Source organism: Dermacentor albipictus, chromosome 5 (genome assembly GCF_038994185.2).
Source record: "Dermacentor albipictus isolate Rhodes 1998 colony chromosome 5, USDA_Dalb.pri_finalv2, whole genome shotgun sequence".
NCBI lineage: Eukaryota > Metazoa > Arthropoda > Arachnida > Ixodida > Ixodidae > Dermacentor > Dermacentor albipictus.
The window spans coordinates 164088171-164107573 of record NC_091825.1 but is presented as its reverse complement, the minus strand read 5'-3'; the positions used below and the strand labels follow the sequence as shown (position 1 = coordinate 164107573).

The 19403-nt window shown below is 47.5% G+C and overlaps 1 long non-coding RNA gene across 4 annotated transcripts in view; it reads left to right on the top strand.

The window, feature by feature from the left end:
- The window catches only part of LOC139060222 (uncharacterized), a 60036-nt gene extending 40726 nt beyond the window's left edge, over window positions 1–19310 (top strand). The window contains exons 4-5 of one of the 4 annotated variants that reach the window (XR_011514712.1): window positions 10406–10530; window positions 16132–19310. This is a non-coding gene — a long non-coding RNA (uncharacterized lncRNA). Of the gene's footprint in view, window positions 1–10405; window positions 12741–16131 lie in introns of those variants that run through there. The other 3 variants (XR_011514711.1, XR_011514713.1, XR_011514710.1) reach the window with 3 other exon arrangements.
- The last annotated feature ends 93 nt before the right edge of the window (window positions 19311–19403 follow it).

Here is a 19403-nt window from a genome sequence, read left to right as displayed (position 1 = left end):
GTACGGAGCGAGGTTCATCTTCGAGACCAACCACTGTCCTCTGACGTAGCTCAATCAAATGTCACAAAAATGGCCACTTGCTCCGATGGGGCCTCACTCTCCAAGAGTACAACTGCTCCGTTATATATAAGAAGGGGAAGTTGCATAGCGATGCAGATGGTTTGAGCAGGCGAATTTGAATTTTGCGTTTAGGGATTCCGCCTGAATATTGGGGTTGGTATTGTTAATATTGTTAAGCCAAGAAGATCCCCTCTCATTTAGCAGGACTCCCTCCATGATTGCTCAATTTGCCAGCACGAAATTCCTTCAAAAATTGGCGTAGCGAAATGCAGCATTTTTTGTTTCTCCCCTTATGTTTTCTTTGAAACCTAGCGGGCCTAAAGTGAGATCCAAGATACGTCATCTCGGCGCAGAGCCGTGTTGTGGGATTCGCTTTGCAGTTGCCTGTCCTTGTTGGATGTTTTGTGGCGGTGTCCTCATTTCACAGCTGATCGCTGAAGCTAAGGCATCCGCCCCCCTTGCCACCAGCCATTCTCTTCCTGCCCAGCGGTTATCAGCACTGGCCAGGCGAGATTTTCCGGGCCATGGAGAAGCTGTTACGTTTGACCGGTGGGAGCTGGCGATCTTTGGGGAAGCAACCGTCAGAATGGCGCCAGCAGGTTTGCTGCGACTACTCGTTTTGTGAAAACAACAATGTGCCAAGTTAGCAGCCCTTTGGCGCCACCATGTCTGCTGCGACGACTCGCTTTGTAAGGACAACAATGCGCCGCTTCCCCTGCCGGGAAGCGCCGAGATGTCTAGGGGCGCTAGGCAGACCAAGTATTGTTTCTGGAGTCGCCGCCGCCTTCACGGTTTGATTGGAGTGGGGGAATTCCTGGAAGCATATCTTTTGTGGCACCGTCTCACGGGCCTTAGAAGTCGTCAGTCAATGGATAGACACGGCGGCCACTGTCTGCGGGGTCAACTCTGCGATCAAGAGGCTCCTGCTCGGGGCAGACCCGTGTCTGCAGAAAACCCTCTCACCTTGGAGTGGTCAGTGCAACCTGTGCGGAAGTGAGTGCGTGAACCCTCCCCTCAAAGTCGGGTCGGCTACGATGACTTTGGACGCTCCAAATCACGTGTTATGGTATCCAATGAAAACAGCGACAATACAGGGCCAGGAAATATTTCGCGTAAAAGAATATAAATGCCTTGCCATATGGATAAACGAAGGCTATACATATATTAAAACACAAGAAAGAAACGACAACAGTAAAGGGGAAGATAAATGCAAAAGCGGCCATAATGGAACACAGAGTGCTATGGAGATACAGTAGGTACGAGGTGCTCAGGGGTATGTTGAAAGGTGTAATGGTTCCAGGCGCCCTGTAACTTAAAACTATTCCAATGTGTTTTTATTCCAATATCCTGACGTCAAATTTGTGTAACCGCCGTCTGAACTGACGAATTGAACGCTCTCCTCGTTCATAGGATGTAACTTCTGTTTGCTTGAGAAAAGAATAACATTGACTACAGTGAGCGGCTTGTCTTATTTAATTGGCTGACAAGAGGCGAGGAGCACGCTCAAGTGGAGAGGAATTCGATGGGGCTGAGCGACTGCACTGAACATTGATAACCGGATAAAGAGCGTTAAGCCGGCGTGTGCAATTGGTCCGCTTTCCCTAACTTACCGTAAAAACCGGACTATAGGTCGGACTGGAATATAGGTCGATCCCCCAACTAACGAATTCAAAAAATGAAAAAAAAAATCTTTTTCAGTGGCAAAAGTGCCGAAAGACATGACACCCTTACCTATAAACAAATGCGACTCAGCGGGTTGCACAATGGTGACAGTATTTATTTAAATGCTGCTCGCATGTGCACCTGGCCAAGTCTTTAGCGGTATCGCGCGACCATCGACCCGCGTGCTTGTCAACACCGTATTAACGGCGCTGAGCAGCGAAACAAACGAGATACGCGCATTCGCTATTTCGCCGCTCCGTGCCGTGACAAGGTGCTGACAAACACGCGGGTCGACGGTCGCGCGATACTGTCAAAAATTCGTCGGGTGTACAGTACACAGAAGGGCGCGAAGTCCGCAAGCGCTACTCCGAATCAGAGCAACACCTTTGATCAGAGTCGGATGACGAGTGCTTCTCGCTGCCCAGTCCATAGGCGCGTGCGATCTCTACCGCTTTTAAACGAATGCATTCGACAACAGGCAGCGATCTTACACGCAGCTCTCGGACGGACTCCATAACCTTGCCTTACAGTTTGCAGTCCGCTGCGATCCGGCCACGAAATGACGTTTTCTTTTGGTTGCTGCAAGTTGTAATACATTGCTTTTGCCTCCGTCACTACTGAATGCTCTTTTTGGATACTCCAAGTTCGCGCTGTGCCGCCAGGTTGCCGTGGGCTTCCGCTCATTTTGAAACAAAATGAAAATGCAGCCTTTAATTAATATAACTTTGCGACAGTGGAAACGCAAAGTGCCGGTGCCACAATGTCGCCACGCTGCGCTGCTGCTGATGGCGATGGCGGCTGTTTACTTCATCCGCCCATTGTTGCAAGACTTCCGTAGTTTTTCCGCCAGTGTCCGGTATATAAGTCGAGGGTCGACTTTTCGCGATGTTTTTTTGAAAAAAAGTTCGACCTATAATCGGTTTTTACGTAGCTTGCGGTAAGTAAGGAGGATTTCCGCGCAGCATTCCTGCGCAAATTACTACCTACAGTGACTACGAGGGTGTAGGATGCATCAAGAGCTTGAGCTGCGTACACAAGCTCCTGATGAGTCGCTTCAGGAGTACGTACGTGTGATGGAAGACCTTTTCTTAGTTGCTGAGCCCAAAGCCCCGAACGAGGAACACGTAGAACGGGTGATCAGGCACGCACATACGACCTTCTCAGCGACCTACGCGGTGGCCGCTTCCGAGGCAATGCGCATTGAAGGTGACGCCGCGCACTCGTCTATTGCCCACAGCCGCCCACCAGCGAGAAGCCACGCTGCGCGTGAAGAGGGCCACAGCGGGAGTAGCAGTAGCAGAAAACGTTTATTTGCAAAAGAGAAAATAAATACGGAGAAAAATGCACGGCAACCGGAATCTTCATTTCAAGACCCTGGTGGCTTTGGCTGCTGCTCTCGCCTGGATTATCGGGGTCGCTAGGTTTGAGCTGGACAGAGTGGCCTCCCACTGCACCTCCGGTTGTAGTGTTGGTATGTCTGAGGGTTGGGGGTCCGTACACCCCCAGCACACCCTGCTAAAGCACACTTGTCAGCATAACTAGTAGCAAGCTGACCTGGGGCCAGCCTCTTTGCGGACACTTGACGTAAAGAAGCTAGCCCACTGAGGCTAAGCAATAATATCTGAGAGCCTTCGGTCGCGGAAAGAGTTCGCCGTCAGGTGCGAAATCGCACAAGTGACCGCTTCCTCATGTTGTACCGGTGCGTGGTCCGAATTTGGTCCGACACCCCGGGTGTACCCTGTTGCTTGCAGGTGATGCAACTGGGCACCGGTGCGAGCTCATCGGATTGTGACGCAAAGGCCTTTAGGTCCGTCATGTGGGCACGGCTGAGTTTCCCCGAAGGGGGATCCTTCAGCAAGTATGCGAGCGGAGATCAAACTTTCTCTACTCGGTAAAGACTATGTCACTGAGGAGCGAGCGACGCTGAGAACATCTTGCTGGCGTCGCTAACAACATGGTTTCGCTTCAGAACCAGATCACCTGCCTTAAAGGGACATTAAAGGGAAACAATAAATCAGTTTAGACAAATGAAACGTTGTTTGAGAACCCTGCAGGCAGTCATTTCAAAAATATAGTTATATTATTAGATGAGGAAATGAAGGTTCAAGTATCAGTATTTGAATTTTGTGCCGAAACCGCAGCGCCGGTACGTCAGCGTGACGTCAGGGATTCCATAGTATGTTTTCGCATTTGGGCCGCGTTGGCTGAATAAAGGTTTCCGAAACTTGCCATGCTTAATATTTGGTTCCTTTAGAACACAATGTAGTCAATCTGTACCGCTATATATAATTAGTTAGCCCTAGATGATGCCATCAAAATTTTAGACGTCACAGCCCCCATGTGCGGGAACTTAAATAGGCGTCGCCACCCGTATTGCGTTCTTGCGCTTTTTCTGGCTTACCAAATGTCTTATCGTTGTAAGAGTGGTGTCTTTGGTGTTGTATAACGGTAATTTACTGGTGCAGAAGAAATCATTTTTCACTTTACTGTCCCTTTAAATGAAAGATGGCGATGCTTCTGCTCATACTGAGTTCTGTTGGGCCCTGGCCGAAGCCAAACTCTGGTGTGCTCTACAGAGAGCCCGACAAAGCATGTGCCGAAGTGCTGAAGCGTAAGCAGAACAGTCTGCCAGTGCCTCCTCGCCCCGGAGCTGGCATTGAATTACACTGGTCACCAGATTTGCCAACTCCCTTCCAAAATTGACAAAGGCAGACATCGGGTGAAACATCGAATTGTCCTGTGCCATCAACAAGTGGACCACGGACGCAGACAAGAAGGCTGTGTTGCTTAGCTGTTGCAGACCGGAAATGTATACTCTTCGATAGCGACGCTCGTCAAACCTGTGCGGCCGCCGAATGTCGATTACAAGGTTATCGTCGACACCGTGAAGAAACACATCCAGCGAAAGCCATAAGTACTCTATTCGAGCTATGTGTTTTCGAAACGAGACCAGGACAGTGGGGAATCTGTTTCTGGTTATGTCGCCGTTTTGCGCATATTAGCCGAAAACTGTGGTTTCGGCAAGGACAAGTTCCCGCTATAGAAGAGATAGAAGAGGAACATGAACGCGCGATCTCTGATGTATTTAGCCGTCTAGCGAAGGCTGGACTCTGGGTGCGTCCAAACAAATGCGAGCTTTTCAAGCGAAACCTGGAGTTCATGGGCCATCGCCTTGACTGCAATGGTGTCTATTTGGCCGAAACCAAAATAGAGGCAATCCACAAAGCCCCGGCCCCAACCAACAATGGCTACAGGCATTTTTACCTATGATGAACTTTTTTAATCGGTTCTTGCAGGGTAGCTCTAAAACAGCTGAAAAGCTTTACCGTTTGCTTGATAAAAATGCCAACTGGAAGTGGGATGAGGAATATCAAAGGGCGTTCGAAGGCCTTAAGAAGTTGTTAACTTCAGAGTCCTTGCTGGTACAGTTTAACGAAAGTGCTCCCTTGATATTGTGTGATGCGTCCCCGGCAGGTGTAGGCGCAGTATTGGCTGACAACTCGGGAAACGAGCAGCCGATTGCCTACTCATCGAGGACACTCGCAAAGGCTGAACAGAACAACGCTCAAATTGACCGAGAAGCGTTAGCCGTTGTGTTTGGTGTTCGTCATTTTCACCTCTACTTAGCTGGGCGAAGATTTGTCATTTTCACAGACCGTAAACCACTCATAGAAATATTCCAGAGGGAAAAACATATTCCCAAAGTTATGTCACCTCATGTGCTGCTTTGGAGTTTAATGGTTTAATGCTATCGGCGTATGAGTACCTACTCGAGTACCGCAAAACGCAGGACCACACTAACGTGCACTGTCTGAGCAGGTTGCCGGCTCTGGGATTTCATGAAGACGACGCCGTTCCAGGCGACGTCTTGGAATCCATAGGGCACCCACCAGTCGCTGCTGGAGATATAGAATCATGCATGTCGAAAGATTTTCAGCTTTCGAAGGTGATGAAATGGATCGTTGAGGGCTGGCCGAAAAACCGATTTCCCCCAGACAGCATCAACTGTCTGTGCACAGAGATTGCGTGGTCTGGGGAAACCACGTGGTAGTTCTGTCGGCGTTGCAAAAGTGTGTACTCGTCCTGTTGCACCCAAATCATCCGGGGGTGTCGGCCATCAAGGCTGTCGCGAGATCCTATACATCTGGTGGCCTCGGATGGACACGCAGATTGAAGAATTCGTGCGGCACTGCACGGCGTGTCAACAAAACAGGCAAAATGAACCCAGAGCTCATACCCACTTTTGGACAAAACTGGAGCGGCCGTAGAGTAGAATCCATCTCGACCTTACAGGGCCCATTGACGGTGCCGTGTTTTTGGTGGTCGTTGAAGCCTTCTCAAACTGGGCGGAGGTGGAAATACTGACGTCAGCGCGCTCGTCTGTCGTGATCGAACGACTATGTAAGATGTTCACAACGTACGGGCTGCCAGACTTGTGTACGACAACGGTGGAGCATTTACGAGCCAAGAAATGCAGTCGTTCCTCGAGCTAAATGGCATTCAATACATGTATACTGCCCAATACCGCCCGTCAACTGATGGAAGAGCAGAACGCATGGTACGCGAGTAGAAATGTGCACTTAAGAAGTAGAGCCGGAGAACACTAGCGTGTGAAGTCTTGGTTTTTGTTGAAACAACATTCCACACCCCACTCGAGGACAGGCGACGCCCCTGCAGAGCTCATGTTGGGAAGGAGGTTGGGGTCAACCTGGCAAGATTGCACCCCGACACGATGCATGCGGAATGCATGCGGCAGTTACCACGGCAGTTAAGGAATGTAAGGAATTTTCGCCCAGGTCCAAAGTGGTTGGCTGCTCGAGTGCTGCGGCGCTGGGGTCACGTTATCTACGAGGTCCAGACGTCAGACGGAAGCACGCATCGACGCCATCGGGACCACGTACGACAGGCTTGGGAACCAAAACCCGTGATTGCACCAGGTGGTGCAAGTGCTTCGTTTGCTTTACCCAAACCCTCAAGTTTTGTGCCTGCGCCTTTGCCCAGCATAACTACCAGGTTTGAGACTCTCTACCTGTTAGCGACGTTTAGTGCACCGTTATGGTTTCTATGATTAGTGGGAAGGGATGTGATATCGCATTGATGACGTCCTGCAGTGACGTGCCAGCGAAGCGGTAAAGCTTGCGACGGTATCTTATCGACCACTTTGAGCGCAGATAAAGGCGCCGCTTCATCTAGTTAAAGAAAGCACTCTCGAAATAAACTGTTCTTACTGGCCTATCTGCTGTGCGGGCGTCAGTTACTATATGCAATACGTGGTGTACGGCGTTGCGTGCGCTCTCATTTCACGCATTTTAGTTCCAGTCGCACCAGGCGACCACAGGTGGGATAGCACGTCTAGATCACACAGCGGAACAAAACACGGAGACTAACGCAATCCTGCAGACACTGGCCTTCTTCAATTCTCCACGTCTGGCTACCCGCAGGTTGCCAGAGCGCGCTACGCCCTTGCCACGGTACTAAACCCAAGGAGCAACACGCGAGACATTCATTTGAGGGATCGCCAGTCGTTGGTACGCAGGCACGAGAGAGAAAATTTGGGGGCTTTTGCTCCTTGAACATATGACCCTGCCTAGGTACTACGAAGGAAGTTTCTTCGCGCGTGTTGTAGGCGTGTGTCCCTAGGCATATCGGCATTGCGGAGTGGCGTCGAATTTGTTTACCCTCGGACGCTGGCTGCCGGGGCGGTACAGTAGGTGAAGCAGTGGGCTAAGTCGTGGCGGATCGTAGGTTCCTCGTGCGTTACAGCGATGTACTTTGTAAATAACATCACAGATATTTCTGTGGGAGCAGTAACGACCGTAGTGGAGCCCGGGCCAGATATATTGAAAATCTAGAAGGCAGAGCACCTTAGCAACTGCAGTTGAACGCAAGTGGCTGAAAGGCCGCCGGTGACGACGACTGACCCAGTACCAGCGCCGCAGGGGCGAGAAATTCTGTCCGGCGTACCTTCAGAGGCAAAGTTCTCACTGGTGTTGCAGAAGTCGCGGGGCGTGGTAGTGTTGAACTTAGCGTCACAAGTTGGTGGCTGGCCGTAATTATATTTATTCAATCGCGTTTTTCACTAAGTGCAACAACATGTCATTTTTTCACATTATTGATGGCGCCTCCAGGAAACCAAAGCGACAACGGGGACAGCAAAGCTAGAACCCGGACTAGTCGGTGGGTTGGGGCTCCGCGAGGCCTACGTGTGCCAGGAGTGGATAAGATCAGCTGTCCGCTCTCGTGGATAGGCAATTTTTTATGCGAACACCCACTCACATGCTTCGGCCTCTGCGGCTCCAGCCCATGTGCCGCCCTGCTTCCAGCTTTGATCCCCCCGCTAGCCCTTGGGGCGCCCTGGAGGTCCTGCGCTGCCTGCTTTACTATAATCTCAGCTGCTCTCCTGAGGCCTCCGTTTGCCTGTTACATGTGCCCTCCTGGAGCAATGCTTGTAAAAAATCGACTCTATCCTCGCGATGAAAAAAAGCAACCCGCGATTTATACAACACCAGTCAGAACCTTGCCCCTTCAGACACGGAGATCACACCGCGCGAGCAGCCAGCGGCGGAGTGTCAACAAACTCGACCGCACTCCGCAATGCCGGCGTGTCTAGGCGGTGGTCTAGGGGACAAACGCATGCAACACGCGCTAAGAAACCTCATCCGTAGTGCCTAGGCAGAGTCATATTCAAGGAGCAAAAGCCCCCAGATTTTCTGTCTCGCTCGGAGCAACACGTGTGAACGCGCGCAACCGTAATAACGGCGCTATTGTGGCCCGAGAACATGGCCGCTAAAGCAAAAGAAAAAAAAGAAAATACCACGTGACTTCCTTAGCACTTTTCATGGAGGAAGGGCACTTTTCTTCTGGCGCGCTGAGGCGGACAGGGTCTATCCCATGTTGGAAGGGAAATATAGGAGGGAGAATTACGTCACACAGCCAGCCTTGACAAGCAAACACTCCGTGAAGCCACAATAGTGACCCAACATGCGACCTCTTGTCTCAAGATAACGGAGCAAGAATCGAGATTAGCTGAGATGTTTGGTTCCCAGTAGCTATTCCACTTGTTTTTATTTGGTGCGCCGGGTGGGCGATTGTTCAGCTGCCCTGCCATGGCTCTGCCTGCAAAGCGGGAACACGAAAACTACCGTGGCGAAAACCAACCGCCCACTTGTATGTGCGATCACGTGTTGGGCGACCACTTCCCCGTCAGATTTCGCTTTCAATCGCGTTGAGGTACGATCCCTTCTCTTCTTTTCATTCCTCCATGGCCTTTCTTCAGTTTTTTTCCCTCCCTCCATGTCTGGTGACGGTAGCATCCATATCACGTGACATGAAACTAGCCAATTGAGTCAATTCGTGCCACTCCTAACCGTATTTCTCATCTTCGCGCGACTGGCACCATTCGCAGCTGCGGTGATTTGCTTGTTTTGCGCAATACTGCAGCCCATTCAGTGATTCTCAGTGCCTTTGGTGCGAAGCATCTGGCAAGCTCGACACACAGGGCCGGACCTTCACGTGCGACATTTTCAGCGCTTTGGGTGAGGACAACGAAGACTCAGTCGTGCGACGCGACGTGCCAGACATACGAGCACATCATAATTTGATTTCTCCGCTCTTTCTGCGCATGCGCGTGGAGCAGTGGTTGCGGCGTGCGTCTAAATGTCGTACAAAATCCCTCACGTGACCTGATCCTAGGTGCCTAGGGACAGGATCGTTTAGGGATTTTCGAGAAGGCACGATGGTATTGCTGAGCGACGTTGTGACGTGTTGTTGTCGGCTACATTGTTCTCTGGACCGAGCGTTTTTCAACATTGCTCGTGTGATTGTGCTTGCGTTGCTTGTGTGTTGGTTGTAGGTGCTGTGTTACTTGGCGGAAAGCCGTGAGTAGTGGTAGTGCGGCTTTGGCCTCTGTGAGCTCTGGCAGTACAGAATCTGCGTTGTGTGACCTGTGCTTTCTTGAGAACCCGGCGTTGGTGACAATTCAAATGTCAAAGTGGCCCAGCGCATCGACAGAGCAGTTCAACGAACCACGATGTGGTGTCGCCGTGTCTGACTTTGTTTAACGGACATAGGGGGATGTGCTGCTCGCTACAAGTCATGCAAATGCGGCTGTGTCAACCGCCCACTGTTCAGTGCTGAATGTGTGGTTGGTGTGCTGTGCTTGTAACGAGTGGTGCAGTGAAGGTGGTGGTGGAGCAGAGTGGCCCAGGCCACTCTGTGGCCGAGTTCCGAGTGGCCGAGTTCATAAGTGCACTGGTACTTTACTCTAAACTGGAGGGCTCAAGTTGATATGGAAGCACAATATTTATTAAGGGGACAAGATGTTGCCAAGATGGTTGCAGCACAGCTTCTTCTTTTTTCTTCGAGGCACCTTTTCTTCTTGAAGCTTCCATTGCAGTGTTTCGTGACTCTTTGAGCCAGCACATAGTGTATATAAAAATCGGACACTGATTGGAAACATCACCTATGCTCTCTGCAGTAAGCTGTACACAGGAAAAGTTCATGCCTGTCTATAGCAAAAAAATGTAGCGCGACCAGACAAAATAAAAGAAGGTGGTGGGCTGCAGCAATGCTAAGTGTTTAATGGTGCTTTATCCTTTCTCTTGAGTTTTCTGTTTTTGTGCTTTTCATTATGGATCCTCCACAGTAACCACACGAGTGCTGAACTTGAGCTTATTGGTTTCAGGTCTCTTGGTTACTAACAGAACAGTGTGATAAACGAACAAGGGCTTGGAGGCATCCAGTCACCTTGCTTGTCTCATGGTGTCGCTACATGAGCACTGCGAGCCTGCAGACCAACTAGGAAGGGAGGTTTGTTGCAATTGCTTCTGAACCACATAGCCACCATACCAACAGTGCTCTCATTGACAACTTTTGGAGACTAGAATGCTTGCACCCAGCAAAAAGTCTAAAAAGAAAGCATTCAGGATGGTGCGAAGTGGGCCTTTTGAAGCAGGCAGCATTGCTGAAGGGGCTTTGCCTTCCTGCCCTCTTTATGGATACACAAAGATGATTTCCTCTTTGAGAGGGATTGTTTCAGAGGACGTTACTAGCTTGTCTTTGCCCACTGTCACTAATCCAGTGCCCCTGTGAAGTGCCTACTGTTTGGACGGAATGTGCTCTTCATGCATGCATGCATTTTTAGCTTGTAAAGATGTCTGTTACCCCTTGCCTCAAGCTGGTCCTTGCTGATGTCACCCAAGAAGGCATTGGAGAGTATGACGATGCAGACTTACAAAACACTGTTGATACCGGTGAGACCGGATTAATGGAGCTGCTTTTTTTTTTGGTCTACTCTATCCTCGTTAGTTACAATGAGCAGTTCTTTGTCCGAACAGAAGGCATATGTAGTTGGTTGTGCATAGCTTGCGCACTAAGACTTGTTGGCGTGTTATGACAGACCTGCCTGAGAACCTTAGCACAGTGTATACATGTAAAAACCTTCTGATGTGTTGATGACTTCCTTCTCTTTATCACACTTTGACTGATGAACCCAGCAACTGGGTCAACCAGATGTTCAATCGGCTTCGCGCTAGTTTTTCCAGCGTCCCCTTTTCCAGAGTGCTGCTCATAGATATGTTTTCTTGACCTTGCACTGCACTTCAACCATAACCACACCTGCCGAACCTATAGCATGCAATCAAAAAAGTGCTATACATCATGTTGCTCCAAGCTCGTGACATGTGCTACAACGCCTTAAGGAACACCCTCATTTATTTATGCCCTCATCATAGTGTACGAAGCTTTGCATGATAAGTGCAATGATTAACATATGCTGATATTTTAGTGTTATTCCTGTCCAGCTTGCTGAAAGTTATCCCGAGTGTTTCAAAAGGAAAAGACCACTGCCGGACAAGAAGTGCCTAAAGCAAGGGTCGCTATAATCACATATGTCACACAAAATGAAGAAGGCCACCGAGCTGCTGTGTCCCCTGCAAAGCTGAAGATGTGTACGAGATCCTGACCGCCCACGGCAGCTTCTACACTAGGCAAACAGGCTTCTATAAAAATGGCTGCCTTTACTAATATGCTAATAACATGAAAACGGGCAAAATATTAACTATTGGAATATTGGAAAAAAGCAATAAACATGGAAAACACCGTAAAATGCAATATGCAGACTTTGAAACCAAGAAATAACAACCCAAAAAAGGTTTCGCTAAGTCTTTCAATTTTTTTAATTGTCAAACCGTCTCGTGACTTCTTAATGAGCCTGCACAGCTGAAAAGGAAGGAAAGAAAGCCCAATAGCAGGGTTGCAGAAAATGTCACCAAATAAATATACTTTGCTTACTAAGGATACCTCCGGTTTAGTTGTGGTCTGACTGCACAATAATTGTGTATAATCTTTTCTTGTTTAGAATAGTTTAGCAGATAGGGAAGAAATGGCCATGAGAGCAACCAGGTGTATGCATAGTCTATGCACAAAAAGCCAGTACTTTTGTACTTTTATTTTTTTTCTGTACTACCGTTCACAAGTATTTCAGTGCCTTAATAGTACAGCTAAAATCCTACTGCAAAACACAAAATTGGGCAAGTTGTGGCATAAAGAAAATTGCAGTTTCACTGATAAAGCAAAACAATGATGCAGTAGCTGGTGAAATATGCGCAGGAAGGTTGCTTCATGCGTTGTTTGTTGAAGTGAACACTTGCCAATGGAAGTCAGTAATCTCCTTTAGAGAAGTAAAATAAGTACGAGTCATTTATTTGTGGGAGTTGTGCCTCCCAGTGTCGAAGTGGAAAGACTCGACTTTTCTTCCTCCTCTTTCATATCCGGACGTGGCCACTGGTCTCCACCAAAACAACCCTTTAGCTTCTTACTGCTGAATTTGTTTCGGTTTTCTCAAATCTATATTTGGGCTACCCATTGCTAGATCTCGCGCTTTGCTTGAGGGAAACAAGACACCAACAGCTCCATCCAGTAAATCTGAGAAGCCAAGCACTAGAAAAATATTATTGAAGCAGATGCACCCAATCATTGTAATCGCATATAAGGAGAAAATTTAACATAGGACTGCCTTCACAAGTGGGAAAGTGATGTGTAAGAACTTGAAGGTGTGGACGCCAGCTCTATATACAGTACGCAGACATTAAGCAGGTGTTAGCCAATCATGGCACCTGTGGCACTTCGCTTCGGTGCGAAGTGCCACAAGAGACAGATTGTGCGTGCCAGCCAATACTGTATACTGCGAAATGAAAACATGTATAGAGCTGCACTCAAATTTCGCATTAGGCAATAGGCGAAATATTTTGTAAAATAACAGTTATATAAATACCATGCAATGAAACCAGTCAATATGTGCTGAACCAAACTTGTCACCTATTTGCACTACAGGGAACCCCTGATCATTCTAAGTTACACCTAAGGCTTGTGTCATATTTAAATAGTTTCTTGTGCACGCAGTGCATGAATAAAAAGAAATTATGGGGTTTTATGTGCCAAAACCACTTTCTGATTATGATATCATTGAAAGATATGTGAATGCCTATGGCAGTGTAATCAGGACTGGCACTTTTTTCACTATAACTGTCAGTTCCCTATACGCAGGCCATCTATCAAGTTGACATTTCCAAATTCCCCGAGTTTTCCAGGTTTTCCCTGAGTGCTTTTGCAAAATTCCCTGAGTGACGCAGAACTATATTTTATGTCAAGACGGGCTCAAACAACGTCGCGCCCGATGCTGTCACTCTCTAAGCATATGAAAAAAAATTTAAAAAGACGACTTAATTCAGTTTGAATACTAAGAAGTAGTGTTTATTTTATTCAAAAAGCAGATAGAAAGGAGGGGTTAGTAAAATGCACAGCAAACGAAATGTCTTCGAAAAAAGTTGCTAATCGAGTCGGACATCCTCAAATACGAATAAAAAGGAGATGCATACAAAAGCAAATATTTTCGAATATGAGCTATTTCTATCAACTGATAGCAACTCAGTAGCATGAGGCCCAAACTTTTGTCACAATTGAGATTCTCTCCCAACAGCTCGTAAGTCAACCTCAACTGTACTGACATACTCTCAGCCCGCATACGACGCCTCAGTGTTGTGTTTCACTGCTTTAAATTTTATTTTGGTTCGGATGAGGGACACCTGCATATCTGCATCAGCCAACACTTTTCTCTTATTTTAGCTCAAGCTCCTTCAAAACGGCAGCACCACGCTTCCTTTCCTGTTCATTCGTTATATGTAGGTTCCTGCTGTTCTTGTCCTCCTTCTGCCACTCGTTCACCCCACGGACCACTTGAAGCATCTTCTTGGTCAGTTGCACAGTCCAAGTTCGATTTTTCGAACTCCCTAGGTGCCGCGAAAACGTCCGAAAAATCAGCCAGCTGGAAAAAATAAATGCATGTCATTTACTGCCCTTAAGGGGCTCAAACCAACACAGTCACATTCAAAAACGCTCTAGAGACCTGTCGGGACAGGTATTAGGCATATTGGTGCTCGTACTGTAACAGGAAATACCGGGTGCACGCGTGTATAATTAAGGAATCCATACTGTTTTCCGTGGCAATAGCCCCTTCCCACTCTTGTTATGCTTCACTGCAATACATTTTCGTATGCTTCACCAAGTAACATTTTTGTAAAGAGGCGAAGCTGACTTTCCGGATCCGGCGTTATGCAAGGCACCGTGCTTTCCAAGCTTCTAAGCCTATCGCGAGGACCACAAAGGTAGACTCCGTGCTATTGCTGAAAGCAGCGAATTCTTTCAATAAAAAATGCAGCACCCAACGGCAAGAAGCTTATAGCGAACGTCGAAGCAGCTAGGCCTAGCGTTGCCGCAGTGGTGACTACGGCTGCCAGCGGATCTGCGTGCGAGGGCGCCGGTTCTCGGCGGCGAAGTAATCAAAACGGCAGCGGTGATGGCTTTGATTAATGCCGTTTCTGACATGCGGTCACGGCAAAAAGCCCGGAATATCGGACGGCAAAGGGTTCTCGCGTCCGAAATTTCAAACGTTCTGGTACACTGACTCTATGGGGTGGTGCCGCGAATCCGTCCAAATTATCGGGCATCCGGAAAGTCGGTCGTTGAATGTACTCTGGAAACTCCTCCAGCCTTCGACAGGGCGTCAAAGACGATTCATTACGATTCCGGTCTGTTACTCGAGCCAGCATTACCACGACTTTCGACCCTTTAAACAAAATTACCACTAATTTTCCCTGATAGAGGTACAAATTTCCCAAGATTTCCCCGAGTTTTTCCAGACTACTCAAAATCCCTGAGAATTCCCGGTTTTCCCGGCCGGTAGACACCCTGATATGTTGCTTTGCTATAGGGAGGTTACGCTCTAATAGAAACAGTTGGAAGGCGGTTCTGTCCACGTTGTCACTTCCAACTATATTTTGTTTTGCGCTGTGCATTCAGGTTAATACCCATCAACTAGCCCAAATTAATTTACATATAACTCGTGAAAAGAAGTGCACTGCAGTTGGGGCTTTGGAAATAGGCCTGTGATTAAAACACATTCGAGTGGTCGACCCATGAAGTGGGCTCATTCATGTGAGTACCCATGTCAGTGCTGTATTGTCTTTGAGGAGGATCGATGGATTGTTCCTGCTTTAGATAAAGTCGTGATCTAGAGAGCATATTTTAAAAGTCTGATGAAGAAGGTAACACTTTTGGACTTTGCGTGCTAACCTACTGTCTTGTCAGCTGCTACAGTTTTTGTAAATATTCAGTAAATATATTTGGTGCATTTCTTTGCTCTGTAACACATTTCAGATGCAGCCAAGGCGCTCCTTGGCTGCATCTGCAATGCTAGCTCAAGGTGAGAATGCTTCGGGCACGTTGCCATCTGCGCCCACAGTCATCTTGGCACAACCGCCATGGTATGTTGGCCACAGAAACATCACGTGGGTTGACAATATGTGTAAGCTGCTAACATAGTTGGCAGCTGGGCTTTGCTTGCCTTGCGTGGTTTAGATTTCAGCTTACGATCTTGAAAATCTCACCTTGTGCTTCTACTGAAGCATTACAAGCAATGGTGTCCTTTGGCATCGTTGTCTAAAACTTTTCACCTGTGTTGCCATCTGTTTACAGCAATGTTTCTCTAACTTATCTTATGTTCAAGTGCCATTGTAAGTTAATTCTGGTTCACACACATTTGACCCATCCTGTCATGTCTTGGCACCAAATGTTACGGAACCTGTATCTGTGAAAATAGAGGGTTTTCACACCAGTTTTTCCTCTGACATAGGATACTGATGTTGTTTAGAGCATCAGCAAATGTCGATAGTGTCTTGTTTCTGTGGAGAAATCGGCAAGGAAATGCTCTGTCCTGACAGACGCGGGTACCGTGATGGGGCCGATTATACCTGTGTGAATCAGGCCTTCGGGAGGAACATAGTTGTCAATTTGCCTTTAGACCAGTCTGGCTCTGTCAAGAATTGCTGGATAAAACACACTTCTCTCTTTCAGGAAGAAATAATTGAAGTGTTTTGGAGGTTGTTGTCCCAATTTCCTGCCTCCGACTTGAGCAGGTATGCAAAAAAAACGAAATTATGGGGTTTTTCGTGCCAAAACCATTTTCTGATTATGAGGCACGGCGTAGTAGGACTTCGGAAATTTCGACCAGCTGGGGTTCTTTAACGTGCACCTAAATCTAAGGACACGGGTGTTTTCGCATTTCGCCCCCATTGAAATGCGGCCGCCGTGGCCGGGATTCGATCCCGCGACCACGTGCTCAGCAGCTCAACACCATAGCCACTGAGCAACCACGGCGGGTGAGTAGGTATGCAAGATGCAAGCATTAGGTCCATAGAATTGACTGCACCACTTGAAGGTGCACCACTGTAAATGTTCGATTTCCCTGCAAGACTGTGAAACATGCTTTGTTAAGAGTCTCATGGCTTAGGTAAATAATACATCTTAATGTGCAGAAATACGTCTGAAGATGTTGAACTTTAAAGGGGTACTGACATGATATTTTTGACTATTCAGTTCTTGCATTAAATCAAGGTCCTAGACTTCTAAACTCTAGAAAAAATTGTGACAAGCTTCAGAGCGCAGTTAGTAATTTACTAACTTTCCTACAGCCAGTTTCAGTGTCGTTTCTTTTTATACAGTGGAACCTCGATACGATTCTGCGTAATACGTTTCTCTGGATGTTAAGTTTTTTTTTTTTTTCAAAAAATCCGATTTGGTTGGATAATATGTTGGATGATATGATTTTCCTATGGTACACCTTGTTTTCCAGTTCCTGTGAAGATTGTATCAACGAGGTTCTATGTGTTTCAGTTTTTAAATTATTTCCCATTAACCCTTTATTGACGATTGTTGCCTACAGGCAACATACCAGAAAAAGAATGTTTGTCTTGCGTAGTTTCATTGTTGAGTACCAAGATTCTGGCTAGATATCTTTGGCCAACACTGAATGAGAGGCAACAACTGTCATTTGTTGGTTTAGAGCAGGAATATTCGACGAGGAAGAAGTTTGGCCTGTGACTCACTGTCTTTTAAAAGCAAGGTCAGAGTATACAGGCCAATGCAAGATATCAAACTGCGGTGGTGCAAAAGAAATGTACACCTATGGTTTATATGTGATGAGAGCTGTCTATACAATTTGAAAACGAAGCCTTAAGTGGCTTGGGGTAAAGCCCACTTCCAGATTCCTGCCTGGGGCTATTGTATTAAATAATTACCCCTTCATATCAGTAAAATAATAAAGCTTTCCACATATTTATTCATGAGGAGGAAATGTGCACCATCAGCAGCTGTGAAATATCATAACCTCGCCGAGCATTCGACTGCACTCAACCTCAAATTTGTCCACGAGGTTGCCATTGCCATCGCTAAAAATTTTTAGCAGCCAACCAACGTAGCATCACTTTGGGAGGTTGAGATCAGAATAGGTTGACTTTATTACGTCAGCCTTGTGAACCTTGTGAGGTTGGCCGTCTTTGCGTGAAAGTCTACATTCTGTGGCCCCCTGTAGAGTCCTGGGGCACTATAACATAAAATGATTCCAAACTTTTCTATTCCAATTCTGCAGTCAGCCCACCACGATTAGTCAAAACTTTTTTGGGCCACTCCAAACTTCACCTGTCTGTCACGCGACAACACGAAAACCGTGATGGCTCTCCATCTGATATAACGTGTACACACTGATTATGAATGATTAAACCGCACAAAAGAAAAACAATTGTTCCTGATTCGACGCCTTTTCACCATTAGCCCTCTGCTATTGGTGCGATGTTTTCGGGCTACACCCACTTTGCCTGTCTGTCACGCGACCTCACAACACCGCGAAAACTCGCTTCGTCAAAGTGACGTGTACGTGAAAAAAAAATGCATTAATATGCCGAACAAAACTGAAAATTTTTCATAATAGCCAGAGACTGCCCGTTCTGAAAGGAATAGAAGATGACTGCCCGCTGATCGCTCCAGCCCTCGCTACTTGCACCTGCCGGTGAGCATGTATTTATTTGCACGTGATGAACCTTTTTGCGTGGCAGTAAAACGTTATCGAGCCCTTGCGGAACGTATACAGCATCGCTCTGCCAACTCTTCCTTGCTGAGGATCCGTTTTAGCGGCATTCTTATCCTTCTGTTGCGCGCTGCTGCGGTTTTCGACCAGCCACCGCAAGCTAAGTAAGGCGAAGCGGACCGATCGGAGAAGCCGGCACCACCCTCTTCATGCGGTTATCTATTTTCACTGTGCTGGCTCGGCCTCATCGAAACCCTCTCCGCTAGACCGTGCTCCTCGCCTCTTGTAAGCCAATTAGATAAGGAAAACTGCTGAGTGTAGGCAATGTTATTCGTTTTCAAAGTGAACAAAGGTGGCCTCCCATAAACGAGGAGCGTGTTTGATTGGGTTGGTCAGACCACGCTGCAGGTCACCGCCCGATGCTTGCGCCGGTGGTTACGTAAATTTGACGTCAGGAGATTGGAATCAAAACACTTTGCAATCGTTTTACGTTATAGTGCCCCTGAATGTGCTTTACTTTAGGTGCGTTTGATTCGCCTGCACCACCTGAACCAGATCACGAGGTGCTGCACCCTACCAATCATTTCCAGCGGTGCGCCCACTGAACCACTCCGTTCGTTTCAAAAGGTGCAGGGCTGGTTCATGATTTTGCTGCACGTACTCCGCTCTCGGTGCCGACTTGGTGCAGGCGTACAGGTGCGAAGCAGCAGTGCAGCAGACAATCCAGCACACGGGCGCAAGCACCATTAAAAAGCCCGCTTACGCACGTCTGATGTGTTTGCAAGTGTGGTTTGTAGTTAAGCCCACAAGCCGATTATACTTGTAGTTCAGGATCTTTCAAATGTACGCACTCTGTGCACATTAATCGGGCATAACATAACGCCTGCACCGCATCTGCACCTTGGCATTCGTTTCGGGTGTTGCACTGTGCCTGCGCTGCAGAAATCAAGCTGCACAATTTCTGAACTTCTCGTGAACCTCCGTTAACTGGTTCACAGTGGTGCAGGCGAATTGAACGGACCTATAAAGTGCTTCCACATGAAGTTCTTATTTGCCCTTATGTTGCTTGGTGGCCTGATGGCTGCTTCAGGTATTGTACAGAATGTTCGATTCAACATTCAAAGAAAATTCAAGGCTATGAATGCTGATGAAGGCCAAAATTCAGTGACAAATAAACGCTTTAATTCTGCACATAAAATAAAAATTGTCAAATTTCCTTCTTCCTAGCTGCATTCAGTTAAGCGTGCTACTAAGTTGGAATTAC